We start from the raw sequence: 14268 nt of genomic DNA on the forward strand, positions 1-14268 counted from the left end.
ATCTTTCTCTCTAATGCCTAGTACCAATAATCATTTTACTGTTTCCATAGATTTTCTTAATCTCTCTTTAGCTTTGCCTTTTCCAAAACATTATTTAGTTGTAATCTTATAGTATGGAACCTTTTCAGATTGGATTCCTTCACTTAGTAATATGCATTTAAGTTTCTTCCATATTTCTTCATGACTTGATAGCTCATTTCTTTTAGCACTGAGCAATTTTTCCATTGTCTAAGGGTATCACAGTTTATTTATTCGTTCACCTACTGAAAGACATCTTGGTTGCTTCCAAATTTTGACAATGACAAATAAAGCTATTATAAACACACACATGCAGTTTTTGTGTGGACATCGATTTCTTATGCCTTTGGGTAAATATCAAAGAGGACAATTGCTAGATTACATGGTAAGAATATGTCTGGTTTTGTAAGAAATGGTCAAACTGTCTTTCAAAGTGACTGTACCATTTTGCATCTTACCAGCAATGAATGAGGGTTCCTGTTGTTCTGCATCCACGTCAGCATTTGGAATTGTCAGTGTTTTGGATTTGGCCATTCTGATAGCTACAGAGTACTATCTCGTTTTAATTTGCAATTCCTTGAGGACATGTGATGTTGAACATCTTTTCACACATTTGTTTGTCATTCCAATATCTTTCTTGGTGAGAAATGTCTATCTTTTGTCATTGTTCCAATCAGGTTATTTATTTTCTTATCGTTGAGTTCTAAGAGTTCTTTGTGTATTTTGGATAGTAGTCCTCTATCAAAAGTGTCTTTTACAAATATATTCTCCCAGTCTATGGCCATCTTCCCATTCTCTTGATGTTTGTAGATTTTAGTATTCCCAAACATGTAAAGCTAAGCAGCTTCCTAAGAAAAGAGAAATATTTATATAATTTTCAGATTGAATTCTCAGGTAAATTAATCTCTGGTATTTCATTTGCATCAATACAGATTGTGGAGCCCTTGATAAAACCATGTTCCTTTCAGAAATAAAGGATAAGACCCAAAAATACACTTTTGTCTTCTCCAATTTGTTTTTTTTTACAGACCTTTAATTTTCCATAGCAAGTAAAATTTATTCACTCACAAACTGTTTGTCTTTTTAGGGGGAGGTGTGTGAAACCAAAATGCTGTTTTTAATAAAATAAAAAATAGATACTATGGGCAAAAAAAAAAAAAAAGGGTGGGGGACAAATAGATCAATGGAACAGAACAGGGAGGCCAGAAATAGACACACATACATACAGTCAAGTGATCTTTGACTAAAAAGTGAAAGCAATATAATGGGGCAAAGACAATCTCTTCAACAACTGCGGCTAGAACAACATGGAATGAAATGAGTCTAGACACTGACCCTTCACAAAAATTAACTCAAAATGGGGATGCCTCTGATTTTGGCTCAGGTCATGATCCCAGGATCCTGGGATCGAGCCCCACATTGGGCTCTCTGCTCAGTGGGGAGCCTCCTTCCTCCTCTATCCCTGCCTGCCTCTCTGCCTGCTTGTGAACTCTGTCTGTCAAATAAATAAATAAAATATTTTTTAAAAAAATTTAACACAAAATGGATGACAAACTCAAATGTAAAATGCAAAACCATATAATTGCCAGAAGATAATACTGATAATACTGGGTGTGACAATAACTTTCTAGATACAACACCAAAGGTTGGCTGGGAGAAAAAGAAGTAACTGATAAGCTGGACTTCATTAAATTTAGGAACTGCTCTATTAAAAAAAATAATAATAATGTCAAGGGAATGAGAAGACAAGCCACAGACTGAAAGGAAATACTTTTAAAAGACATGTCTGATAAAGGACTGTTATCCAAATTACCCAAAGAACTCTTAAAATTCAACAATAAGAAAACAGAAAACTCAATTTGAAAATGGGCAAAGACTTTAACAGACACTTCACTGAAGATACACAGACGACGAACATACGCATGGAAAGATGCTCCACACCGTCTATCATCAGGGAAATGCAAATGAAAATAATGATAAGATATTACTCCACACTTACTAAAATGGCCAAAATCCAAAACACTGACAGCACCAAACATTGATGAGGATGTGGATCAACAGGAACTTCCATTCATTGCTGGTGGGAATGCAAAATGGTACAGTCACTTTGGAAGACAGTTTAGCAGTTTCTTTTAAGCTAAATATACTCTTACCATACAATCCAACAATTATGCTCCTTGATATGTACCCAAAAGATTTGGAAACTCATGTTTACACTAAAACTTGCACACAGATGTTTATAACAGCTTTATTCATAATTGTCAAAATTTGGAAGCTACCCAGATGCCTTTTTGTAGGTGAATAGATAAACTGTAGTATGTCCAGGCAATGGAATATTATTCAGTGCTCAAAACAAATGAGCTATCAAGGCATAAAAAGTCATGGAGAAATCTTAGGTGCATATTACTAAGTCTGAGAAGCCAATCTGAAAAGGTTACATACTGTAGGACTTAAACTATGTGACATTCTGGAAAAGGAAAAACTGCTTGCTAGGGTATAAGAAGGCATGAATAGGCTGAGCCCAGAAGATTTTTAGGGCAGTGAAAATATTCTGTATAATATTTTAATGGTGGATACACATCATTACATATTTGGCCAAACCCACAGCGTTTACAGCACTAAGAGTGAACTCAAATGTAAACTCTGGACTTTGGGTGATAATGACATGTCAGTGTAGGTTTATCAGTTATAATAAATGTGCCATTGTGGTGGGAAATGCTGATAACAAGCATTTGTTATTTGATATATTTGATAACCTACGCATGTGTGGGTGCATAGGTCTCTAGGATCTCTCTGTACTTTTCCTTCAGATTTTCTGTAAACCTAAATCGTCTCCCAAAAAATAAAGTATTAATTAAAGAAGAAAGAGATAAAAACATTAGAACAGTTGTGTAAGAGAAAACTGCGAGGTTGACTTTATTAGTAAGTGGTTGAAAATTACAAATATTTTGAGTATAGATATTTTTCTATATGTGAAAAAGATGAGCCCTATTCTTCATACAACTTTATATAACTAAAAATATAAAAATACTTATTTCTACTACTGTTGTAGACAAGCATGAGGAAACACTTAACAGATCCTTCTTTGTTTCCATATTTTTCTGGGATGTCATAAATTCTGACTTTAGGTATGCATGAACGGTCAGGTTGATTTTCAACACAGAAGAGGAAACTATTCTGACTGTTGAATTACGTTTAATATTTAAAGAGCATTTTTATGCCTCCAAAATACTTCATCTACATTAAACACTGAAAACTGGAAAAGGATGGGTAATCTCATCCAACTTTAGGCAAGAATTCTTTAATCACTATTGTGCTACAAAGCTCAAAAAAAAAAAAAAAAAGAAGAGTATTGAGTAGTTGTCAACATTTAATTAGATAGATTTCTTTTCTAAGGAAAGTTTATTTTTTCCAAATAATGTTTGTTCCTCCTGCCTCTGGAGGTCCTTTCTACCAATGCTAACATAAAGTCCCATGAAAAATCTAGTTTGACCTTGCATTGTTGATTGGGTATGATTTGCTCACCACCGTTTAAGCTTGCAACAGTAGCATTCTGGAACTGTCTAGTGATAGCTTGGCCATTACGCAAGCGTAGTTTGGGGTAGGATATAGAAACATCTGAGATTCTTACGTGATCACAATATATTCTGGGCTTGACTGAAAGAGCCACCCCTTAAATTACTCAAATTTATAGGCATTAATACACAGATCTGGGATTTGGGTAATAGAAGCTGTCATTTTTATCTAGACGCAGTTCTGAATGAATAACCCAGAAGTGAGACACCAAGAAGCTGAATAAATCAAGTGGGATTTCTAGCAACTATCTCTGTAATTACTTCAATTATTCATGAGGCTCTGAGTGTGGATGCTTGACCTATGAGATCTTGGAGGTCAAAAGACTTAGTTTCTATCCAGGACACCAATAACTACCAAAAAATACTTGTTTTCCTGCTCTACATGTCAGCTGGAATGTCTTCAGCAAATTTATTTTTACTTTCTCTCCTCCAATTTAGAAAAAAGAACCTAAGCAGTTATAAAAATATATGATATTCAGCCATGTCTGAAACCAAGCTTTAGGAACTCTGAAAAAGTAAAAAAAAATGGAGCCTCTGAGAATAATCAGCTTGGTCCCCATAGGAGAAAGACTTTGTCAGGACCCTGCAGAGCCAATGAGAGGCAGCATCTCCAGCATAGACAAGGGTTACATTACCCAGGATTTTTGGAGTTCCTATAAAAATAGCATCTAGATTTTAATCCAACACTGACAGCTAATTTGAAACAGGGATGTGCAGAGCCTGGGAGCAAAGTCCAAGAGGAGGGAAAAGGAAATTAGTGCTCATTGAGAGCAGATTATTCTAATAATCACTATTATTATTATTATTATTAATAGTAAACAAAAAAAACCCTAACATTTACATTGTACTTAAATTGTTCCAGACACTGTTTTGTGAGTTTTCTCTAGACATCGTGTCACATATACAAAAGGCCATTTAATCCTCACAACAGGCCTTTGAGGTAGGCCCTATCATTATCCTTCAGAGCCTCTCTTCATGTCTTGTGGCTTTTTTAATGCTAGACTCCGTTCTCCACCCCAAGCAAAAAATAAGACAGTAAGATGTAACTGCAAACACATGAGAACATGATGTATATTTCATAAGAAGATGAGAAAATATACCACACATCCTACAAGGCTTCATTCAACTCCATGCTAGACATTTTGGTTCTCATTACACAACTATCTTCATGGATAGAGCCTCTAGAAACTATCCTCTCATCCAAACCCTGAGCATGAAGTCCACTCAGCAAGACAAAGCCTGGCTGTCACACCACCCAGTCACCCTTCAGGAACAGTTTATGTGCCATCTATTTCCCCCTCACAACTGCCTCCGGGTCATTTTATCTCTACCTTAAGTGCTCATCAAATTAGTCATCCAACCAGCAGGACTTTTCCTTGGGGGAAAAAGTTGATGTCAAGGAAATGAAGTGTCCTCTACATCGTCATATAGTGTTTTACACACCATTTATCAACTGTTACTAGTTTTTCACCACCACATTAGCAGGTAGGTATTATCACATCCTACTTTAAAGGTAGGAGACCTGAGCTTTAGAAGTTAAATAATTCAGGGTTACAAGGAGGGTTCCATCCTGGTTTGCCTGGGACTATTCCCATTTTAATATAGAAAGTTTCAGGTTCTGGAGCACCCCTCAACTCTAGGCAAATTAGAGCCATTGGCCATCCTAATACTAATAAACTAGTAATGGGTGTTTTCCAGCTCAGGTCTTCTGACTCTCCAAGAAGTTATCCAATGAACACTTGCTGAAAGAGAGAGATTTGGAGGAAAAAAAAAAAAAAAAAAAGAGGGAAAGATGGAAGGAAGGAAAAAAGGAAGGGGGGAGAGAGGAAGGAAGGGGGAGAGAGAAGAAAGAAGGGAGGGAGGGAAGAAAAACAATGAAAATAAAAGGGAAGTAGAAGTTTCATGGTGACTTAATATCTCATGAGTCTTAATGTTATACTATCCATAATTTACTCTATACACAGCGTAAGTTATAGATAGATGAATAGACATGATGATGATGATAGAGGTTATATCAATGAGGATAGATGACAGGTAGATAGAAAGATAGATAGAAAATTGGCTAGTATTTAAGGGACCCAAATCATAAATAATCCATAATGTTGACCTAGCATCCAAACCACAAACACTTGAATTCTCTCTATCTAGATCAGCACTATAGAGGTAGCTTAACTGCATAAAGAATAGTAGAAATAATATTTCATGGGTGAAATGAGCGATATTTAATCACAGTGGATTAGATATAGGAACCCAGCCAGCCCAGCAGCCTGACACCTTTCCAACTGGTATCCTTGGCCTCCAGTTTGGTCCTGAATCCCACAGCTTCAGGGAGGATTCTGTCACCTTATTCCAACAGGAGGATTAGCTGAATCCTCCTGCTGGAATAGTTTCAAATCTGCCTCCAAAGAATCTCTCATGTGGAGAACTTGCTACCAGATGGTGTGATACAATGAAAGACGGAGACTGAAGGACAGAGAATGGGACCTCACTAACCACAAGAGGAGGAAGAGCCAGCCAAACGGTTGGTTTCTGGCTGCTTGCTGACAATTGCTTGCAGGAGTAGAAAACTTCAATATGAAGTTATAACATACCACATGGTTGCAAGGCTGTAGAGGAGGAAACCTATAGCCTTTACCTACCTCAGACTACTGGAGACTTCTGATATCTACCAAAATAAGCCTATGCTTATGACTGGCTGGGCTAACAAGGGTCTATTCTCAGCCCTGATCTGCTCTTGTGGGCAACCTCACTCATACCACAAAATTAATAATAATAATAATAATAATAATAATAATTTTAAAACCCTCCTTTAAGGAATAATACGTAAAATTTACATGCTTTAGCCAGAATGACTTTAGACAGTTGTCCATGAAATAAGACTTCTATTTCCACAAAGGCTGTAATATATGAGCTCTTGAAGAAAGAATAGAATGAGCTATGATGATAGTTACCCGGCATCTAATTAAAACAAAAGGGCCTGAAAATGGCTTTCTTATTATAAGTGGTATTATTAAAGATGACAGATTGTCCTAGCTGCACTGCCCCAGCAAAGGACATCCTCTTTGCTTCTGGGAAGAGGAGAGTTAATCAGAACAAAATATGACTGTTAAAAATCCCTCCAATGTCCATGCTTGGAGATTTGTGTTCATTGATTCTTTTACCACCTCTTCTACTTTTGCCAACCCACTAAAACCCTTGTTGGGCCAGAAATTCAACTTCTATAAAATGGTAATTCCTTCTCACTGTAAAACATTTAATTGAGTTAATATTTCAAGGTTTTCATTATGATCATAAGGAAGCACTAATGGTGAGGGGAAAAAAAACAGTCAGCAAAAAAATCTATTACTTTTCCTTTAGTGAGTATAGTCATTAGATCCTTCCTTAGGAAGATCTCATTTCCTGAAGGACCCGAACAATGATGAACTAAGAGGGAGAGTTGAAACAGATAAATACATAATCTTAACCAAATACAGGGAGAGTCAATCCAGGGCAAATTCAATAATGTCTACTCCTTGAGCGGGTTCCCTGCCCCATTTAATGTATTTCTCCCAGAAGAAATAGGCAAAGCAAATAACCATCCAGTGGCTCACCATCTGCATTCTTTTACAAGTTAAATTTCATATTTCCTTTGTGGTTTTTCAATTTTTCATTTTTAAGTTTTTTTTTACATAACTATAACTTCTTCGGGAAATAAATGAGTGTGGCTAATACTATGATGCATGGCATATTCCTTTAATGGAACTATTCACTTTGCAAGAATTCTTCAAGTGATGCATAGGGCTGAACGTTTTATCCAAAAGCAGACTTTTTTTTTTTTTTTTTTTTTTTAGGGAGGAGGGGGAGGGTCAGAGGGAGAGAGAGAATCTCAAGCAGTCTCCATGCTGAGTGTGGAGTCCAAGGTAGGGCTCGATTTCATGATCCTGAGATCATGACCTGAACTGAAATGAAGAGTCAGATGCTTAACCAAGTGAGCCACCCAGGCACCCCCAAAGCAGAGACTTTTTAAGGCGGTAACAAAAATATTTCTGAGCTCGTTGTGCTTAAGAGTATAGAAAAGGAAGTGTTTTCCTTTTTCCCTGCCCTCAATTTTAAGGCCTCCACAGAATCAGCTCTAACTGGCCCACTGATCTTTTGTGTCTAAGAATCCAATCTCAAAAACTCTGCACAGAAATAAGAGCAGCACTTGATATAAAAACAATTGAAAATGAGGAAGGGAATTGGCATAAGAAAATCTGAGGTATTGAACTCTTTGGTTTGTACAAACTTCTAAACTTTCCAAGCCAAACATTTGAGACAGGAAAGGTCAAGTTGGGATTCAATGAATACAGTGTTGAAAATGGGCAGTGACAGAGGTTACAGGCTGAGAGGGCATAGTTGGCTCTGTTTTGGGCTTCTCAGATCACATTGAGAGTGTTGTATTCAATTCTAAACACTGTACATCAAGAAGGGTCTGTTCAATGTCACGTGAATAGCAGAGGGAGTGAGACAGCAGATGAATCCTGGAGAAGGGAAAAAATCAGGACTCCAAAGTCACCTCAGCAGAGGATGGGCCCTAAGACAAAATGAAGACAATTGGAGAAAAAAGCAGGAGGACATATTTTAGCATAATCTAAGAAAGACTTTTCTAACTTTTGGAGTTGTCCAAAAATAAAAAGATTTACCAAGGTATTATACTTCCCATTCCTGGGACTATTCAAATAGAAATAAAGGCTCTTGCGTGAGATGCTGGAGAAGGGAGCGAGATGCTTTGGAATTTCTTTTGCTCTGCCTCTGAATTCTACAGTACTTACCAGGATAGGTATTATGATATGCTGGACCTCAGAAATAAAGTCTGTATCTGAAAGTTAAATAAGAACAAGAAAGTCAGCATAGTAAAACTCAACTTACAATTTCTCCAGTAAACTGGGTCTTATCTTTCTGTCCTAATAGGAAGTCTGCAGATAGTTCCTCTGTCCATTCTTAATATTCCCTTTCTCCTCCTTCAGGGTTAACAGATTTTAATTCATAGTAGCTTCACCTTTATCCTGTATTTTTTATTTTCTCTTCTCTATGTTCTTTTTCTTACAGTATTTGGAGATATTGACATCTTCCCAAACTTGGAAAAAGAAAATTCAAGAATTACCTGGTGTCTCTTCTAGCTACACCTTGTCTCTCTCACTCCTTTCATGGTTAATCCCCCCAAACTATTGACTTACAAGTGCTATATCCCACTTTTCAAATACACCATCCAAACTAACCCTAGGTCAGGATCCTTGGTCTCATAGTCATGCCTGACATGGTTAAACCCTTCCTTTCTGTTCTGGTTGTCCTCTAGCCTCTCTGTTATCTTCCTCCTTTGTTGGCTTCTCTTTATATTCCCAATCTACAAATATTGGTTCTTCTTCTTTGTTCTACTCTTAATCCCCTCCATGGGAGACCCCACCCACATCCTTGGCTTTACTCACATCTATTTATACATTATAGATGCCAAAACCCATATCTCCAGACTCTCAGGTGTCCCTCCAAAGCTCTTGTCCTCCAACCACCCTCTTTACTCACCTAACTCCTACTCATCCTGCAGGATTCATCTCAAGTGTCACCACGGCTAGAAAGCCTTTCCTAATTCCCCTGTTTAGTGCTTCCTTGTGTCTGTATTCTTCTCAATCAAAGCAGTTATCACACTGTATAGGAACTATCTGTCAATATAGCTTTCAAGACTGTAAAATCCTTGGGCTCCTGGGTAGCTCAGTGGATTAAGCCTCTGCCTTCAGCTTAGGTCATGATATCAGGGTCCTTATTGGGCTCTCTGATCAGCAGGGAGCCTGCTTCCCCTCGCCCTCTGCCTGCCTCTCTGCCTACTTGTGATCTGTCTCTGTCAAATAAATAAATAAAATCTCAAAAAAAAAAAAGACTGTAAAATTCTTGAGGCAGTAATTATGTTGTATTTATCTTTGTGGCTGGCATATAAAAAATAGTCAATAAAAGTTTATTGAATGAATAAGAGAATGGTGTTTGTCGATTATGGCAGACTCTGTACACAGGACCATTTTGTGGAGTAATGCAGCAGAACAACATTCTAGAATTTCTTCCTCATAAATTTGTAAGCAGGGATGGCATTTTGGAGCCTCATTTTTAACAAATATGTTTTCCTGAGATGAATAACTCAGTGACATTTATTGTTCCACTCAAATAATAAATATTATTTATAGACAGTCTTTATATATTCCTGTATAATAATAAGAATCATATATTTGTGAACTATTTTTTCTTAGGTTAATGTGCAATTCCTCAGTGACTTCTCCTTGATCTTCTGTGAGATGAGCCAGTGGGGAAATATTAAGAAAAAGGAAGAAGAGGAAGAATTAGGAGTTTTTATTTATTACTTATTATACTATGTAGTTAAATGCAACTCTATTGAGCCCCTCCCCCGTATCAGCCAGGATCCCCGTCAAAAAAAAAAAAAAAATAGATGGCATTCTCAGAGTTTAGCTAAGGAAAGCTTAATGAAGGGAACTTTGCAGGGTGTGTACAGTGGATGTTGAGCCCCTTAAGGACTATCAGCCGCAGGAAGTGAATACGAGCCCTAGGTCTGAAGGGGCAAGGGGAAAAAATGATGCCACAGGAGCCCAGATGAGAGTTGAAGCCACCACTCATCAGAAGTTGGGGTCATGGAAAAACATAGACACTATCAGTTGCAACAAAGATGGAGTATAAATTCTCCAGGCTTTCCTCCTCAGTCAGGGTAATTTAGACTCCAGGTTTCCCTCCTCCTTTCTTCAGGGAACTTTAAGGTACTTTAAGGTACTTTCCCTTAGAAGAACCCACCTGGAAACCAGGATGCAAGGGAGAGTAGCCCATTCATTCTGGAAGTTAGAAAAGGACAGAAAAAAAAAAAAAAAAGGACAGAGAACAGGAGGTCAAAGAGATGATATCCAGCCCACGCCCTGATTCTGCCTCAGTCTATTGTGGAGTACAGATTGGAAGAAGCAGTCCAGTGAAGGGGCTGATTGCTTCTCCTACTCTCTTTCTTGGCATATACAACAGTAAAATAAAAACCCTCTTAAATAATCTCCTCCTAACCAATTGACACATTAACCAGCTTCTGTCACCCTCTCCATGCAACATCCTGCCTGCTACCCACCAGCCTTCCACTCAGTTTCACCAGCCTTCCACTCAAGTGAGTCACCCATATCCCTGGAGTCACTGTATTTGTTTCTAAACCTGTTTATGCCAGTTGTACTCGCTGTTGCATTGTGCTGATTAATGATCATGTCGACCATAAAAAATAAATACAAAATGGAAAAGGTCCTTAAACTTCCTCTCATTTTAACCTGCAGTCCCTCTATAGGTGATCTCAACCAGTTTCCTGGTTTAAGTTATTATCTATACGATAAGAGTTTACAAAGATAGTATCTCCTATCTGGATCACTACTCAACATCTTCATTTGAATATCTAACAAGTGTGGCTAATTGAATGGATTCAAAACTGAGCTTTGGACCTCCATCACTATCACTGTCTTCCTGAACCCCCAGTCTCACCCATCTCAGTTAATTAACCTTATCCTGCTACTAGCTCAGGCCAGAATGCTTGGGTCTTTCCTTGATTTCTTCCTTTTAATCACATCCCATACCAAATCTGTTAGAAAATCTGTCTTTACATTTAAATTATATCCAAAGTCTAGTCAACTCTAATGATGTCCATGACCATTTGAGCCATCCTCATCTTGCATCCAAATTGTTGCAAATCTCCTAACTCATCTCCTTACATCAACCCCTATAGTCACAGTCTATTCTTAACCCAGCAGTGTCAACCTCATGACTGATCCTGTCATTCCTCTTCTTAGACAAATTTGTTTCCCCATTTTCCTCACGATAGAAGCCAAAGTCCTTATCATGATCCACAAGACCCTCCTTGGGTCCCTCTCTGAGCTCATGTCTTTGTCTTTCCTTCTTGATGACCCTGCTCTCCCTGCACTAGCCTCCTAGCAAGTCCTTGAACATTCCAGACACGGACACAAACTAGGGCTTTGGATCTCATTGTTCTTTATACCTGCAATGTTCCCCAGATATCTCCAAGGCTTAATCTCCCTCTGCTAAATCTTTGCTCAAATGTCAGCATGTCATTAAGAGTGATACCATTTAAAATTGCAAATCTTCCCCTGTGCTCCTATTCATTCTTATCTTATTATATTTTCCCCACAGCATTTAGCACTTTCTAACGTAGTTTACAATTTTATTATTTATCATGCTTATTGCTTGATGTCTACTCTTAATAGAAGGTAAGCTCCCCGTAGGCACATTATCATAGCCGTTTTCTCACTGATAAAGCTAAAGTACTCAGAATAGTGACAGATACGTGGTAGGCAGGGGCTCAAATATTTGTTGAAGTTATTCAAAAAGTGTTTTAAGAAGTGCAACATTTTGAAAAGCACTGTTTCTGGTCATATAAATTCGTTCTTGGTGTTGTGTTTCTAACTTATTATTTTATCTCTTTGATCCTTACAGAAATCCAACAAGAAAAAGAGAGAGAGAAGAAAAAGCAAGGTCTGTGAAATTTCTAGAAGGCAGGAAGTTTTACAAATTCAGAATATAACTATGCTTAAAACTACCGAAGGAATAAAAAAAAAATAGAGTTTGCTCATCAGAATATAAAAATAAAATAGGACCCATCCTTTTTATGTAGGTGAGTCCTTATAACTCTTTTTTAATACTCTATAAAATTATCATCCTTTCAGTTCTGGGTTTGGGAGATTTTTTCCTTTTAAAATTCTTCCTTTAAAAAAAAAGTCACAAATCTAATAGGACAGAAACTCTTAAAACCACAGATATGATTAAGGCTCAGTTCCCTAATAAATGAGCAACGAGACACTTGTCAGCCCTTGAAGTAATGAGCTGTGATCTATGATAAATGTGCCAATAACACATTTTCCAGAGCAGCATATTTCAGATTGGTAGGAAATAGTTGAATCACAGCAGGATCTTATTTTTACACAAATTACTTTAAACTCCAAACACATCTAAAATTAATTTCTTTCATCACATTAACACTGGGCTGTTAATCACTGGAATGTGTGCTGGTATTTGACAGACATAAAAAATAGATTTGCATTTGCAAGAGAAGGAGGGCACACATAAAGGGAGCGTGTTCCTCGTGTAGAATAAAGTTTTACATATCCTGGTCCATAAAACATATGGCTTGTTTACTAGCTACAGATGATTGGAAAGGTGAGCGCAATAATGGCTTAATGAACTTCAAATTAAAAGATCTGACCTTTCTTTAACAGCATACATGAATAAAGAACAATACATAATGCAATGTGCCTGTAACAAAGACTGAAATTACAAAATGTTGAAACCCCTCTAGTTAGTTTCTGAGATTTAATTTACTCACTCATTCCAACACAAATACCCACACAAAAAAAGTTTACTGAATGTCTATGATTCTGTACTCACATATTGCTCAAAGCCTAAGGTAGAAGCTAATTCAAGGGACTTAATGTAATGATTACAATGACAATGGAATATATAGGCTGCTGTGAGCATACAGGTAGAGGGTAAGCTAACAGCCTTGTCTGCAATCCCAGAGGATTAAGATGAAGATGGAATAAGTTAATGCATGCAGAAAAGCTTAAACAGAACCTCGTCCTTGGTGAACACTCGGTACCTGTTGGCCTTTATCAGAGGAGGCCTATTCAAGCCACACATTAAATATCCATGTCAAGACATGAACTTGGCAGAAGGAATACATTAGTGGATCAAATGAAGATTGTTCCTGCCCATCTCATGGTGCTTCCAGCCTAGTGGGCGAAACTATAATGTAACAAGTGTCCCAAGAGACAAGGCAAAGTCCTGTGGAAAGGGAGAACCAGGCCCCTAAGGAGTCTAGAACTCAGGGAAGTTCTGTAGTGACTGTCTTAGAAACAGAACTGGCAGATGCCCTCTCAGAATCCTGGCCGATGGGTTCATAATGAGGGTTAAGTCATAGCATATCCCAGCTGGGGGATGTGCTGATCTGATAAGGCTGGAAAAGAATAAACCCCATAGGAGCAGTAAGGCTAAGACTACAATAGCAGGGGAAGCACACCTGCGGTTGAATCCAGAGAATGCTTGATTAAGGGAGGCAGGACATAAAATTGTTGACTGAAGTGAATTTTATCTGTCTGTCCCAGGAGATAGGATTTAACAACCCTGGCAATGATCCCAGGAGAGGGTGCTAAGTCATTCCTAGCATTGCTCCCAGAGGCATGAGAAAGCAATGGCCAATGCCCAGGGAGCAGAATTGTGGTGGCAGATGGTAGAGGAAGGGATTAAAAGGCTCAGGGAAGTGGGCATGCAGGAATGGACATACTGCGTCTGGCCAGTTCCATGGGAAGGCCCAGAGGACACAAGACACACCAAAGCCATAGGAATGTGTCAGTAAAAGGGCACAAGCATTACTAAGAAGCTCAGTGGTGGCCATCCTCCACAGGCTGGTGGTAGGAGAGGCTGTTACAGAGCTTGGTTCCCTGACAGCAGTGCAATGATAATGGAGATCTGGCAGTGGGTCTTCACTGCCAGAAGTCTGGAAGGTCTCAGGATGGCTGGCAAAATTGGAGTGACAGCCAAAGGGGTCCCACCCACAGTGGTGATGCGAATGGTTAAGAGAATAAAGTGGCCCTGGGGGAATGAAATGGACAGGTGACAAGGATGCTCAGTT

At 38.2% G+C, this 14268-nt stretch overlaps 1 long non-coding RNA gene across 1 annotated transcript; it reads right to left on the reverse strand.

Moving 5' to 3' along the window:
* Window positions 1-353: 353 nt before the first annotated feature.
* LOC116597353 lies at window positions 354-13425 on the reverse strand. Its single transcript, XR_004288570.1, has 3 exons — window positions 13237-13425; window positions 8481-8688; window positions 354-866 (listed from the first exon to the last, which is right to left on the reverse strand). It is a non-coding gene; the product is annotated as an uncharacterized LOC116597353 (long non-coding RNA).
* Window positions 13426-14268: the final 843 nt, after the last annotated feature.

The sequence above is a fragment of the Mustela erminea genome, chromosome 8 (genome assembly GCF_009829155.1).
Source record: "Mustela erminea isolate mMusErm1 chromosome 8, mMusErm1.Pri, whole genome shotgun sequence".
NCBI lineage: Eukaryota > Metazoa > Chordata > Mammalia > Carnivora > Mustelidae > Mustela > Mustela erminea.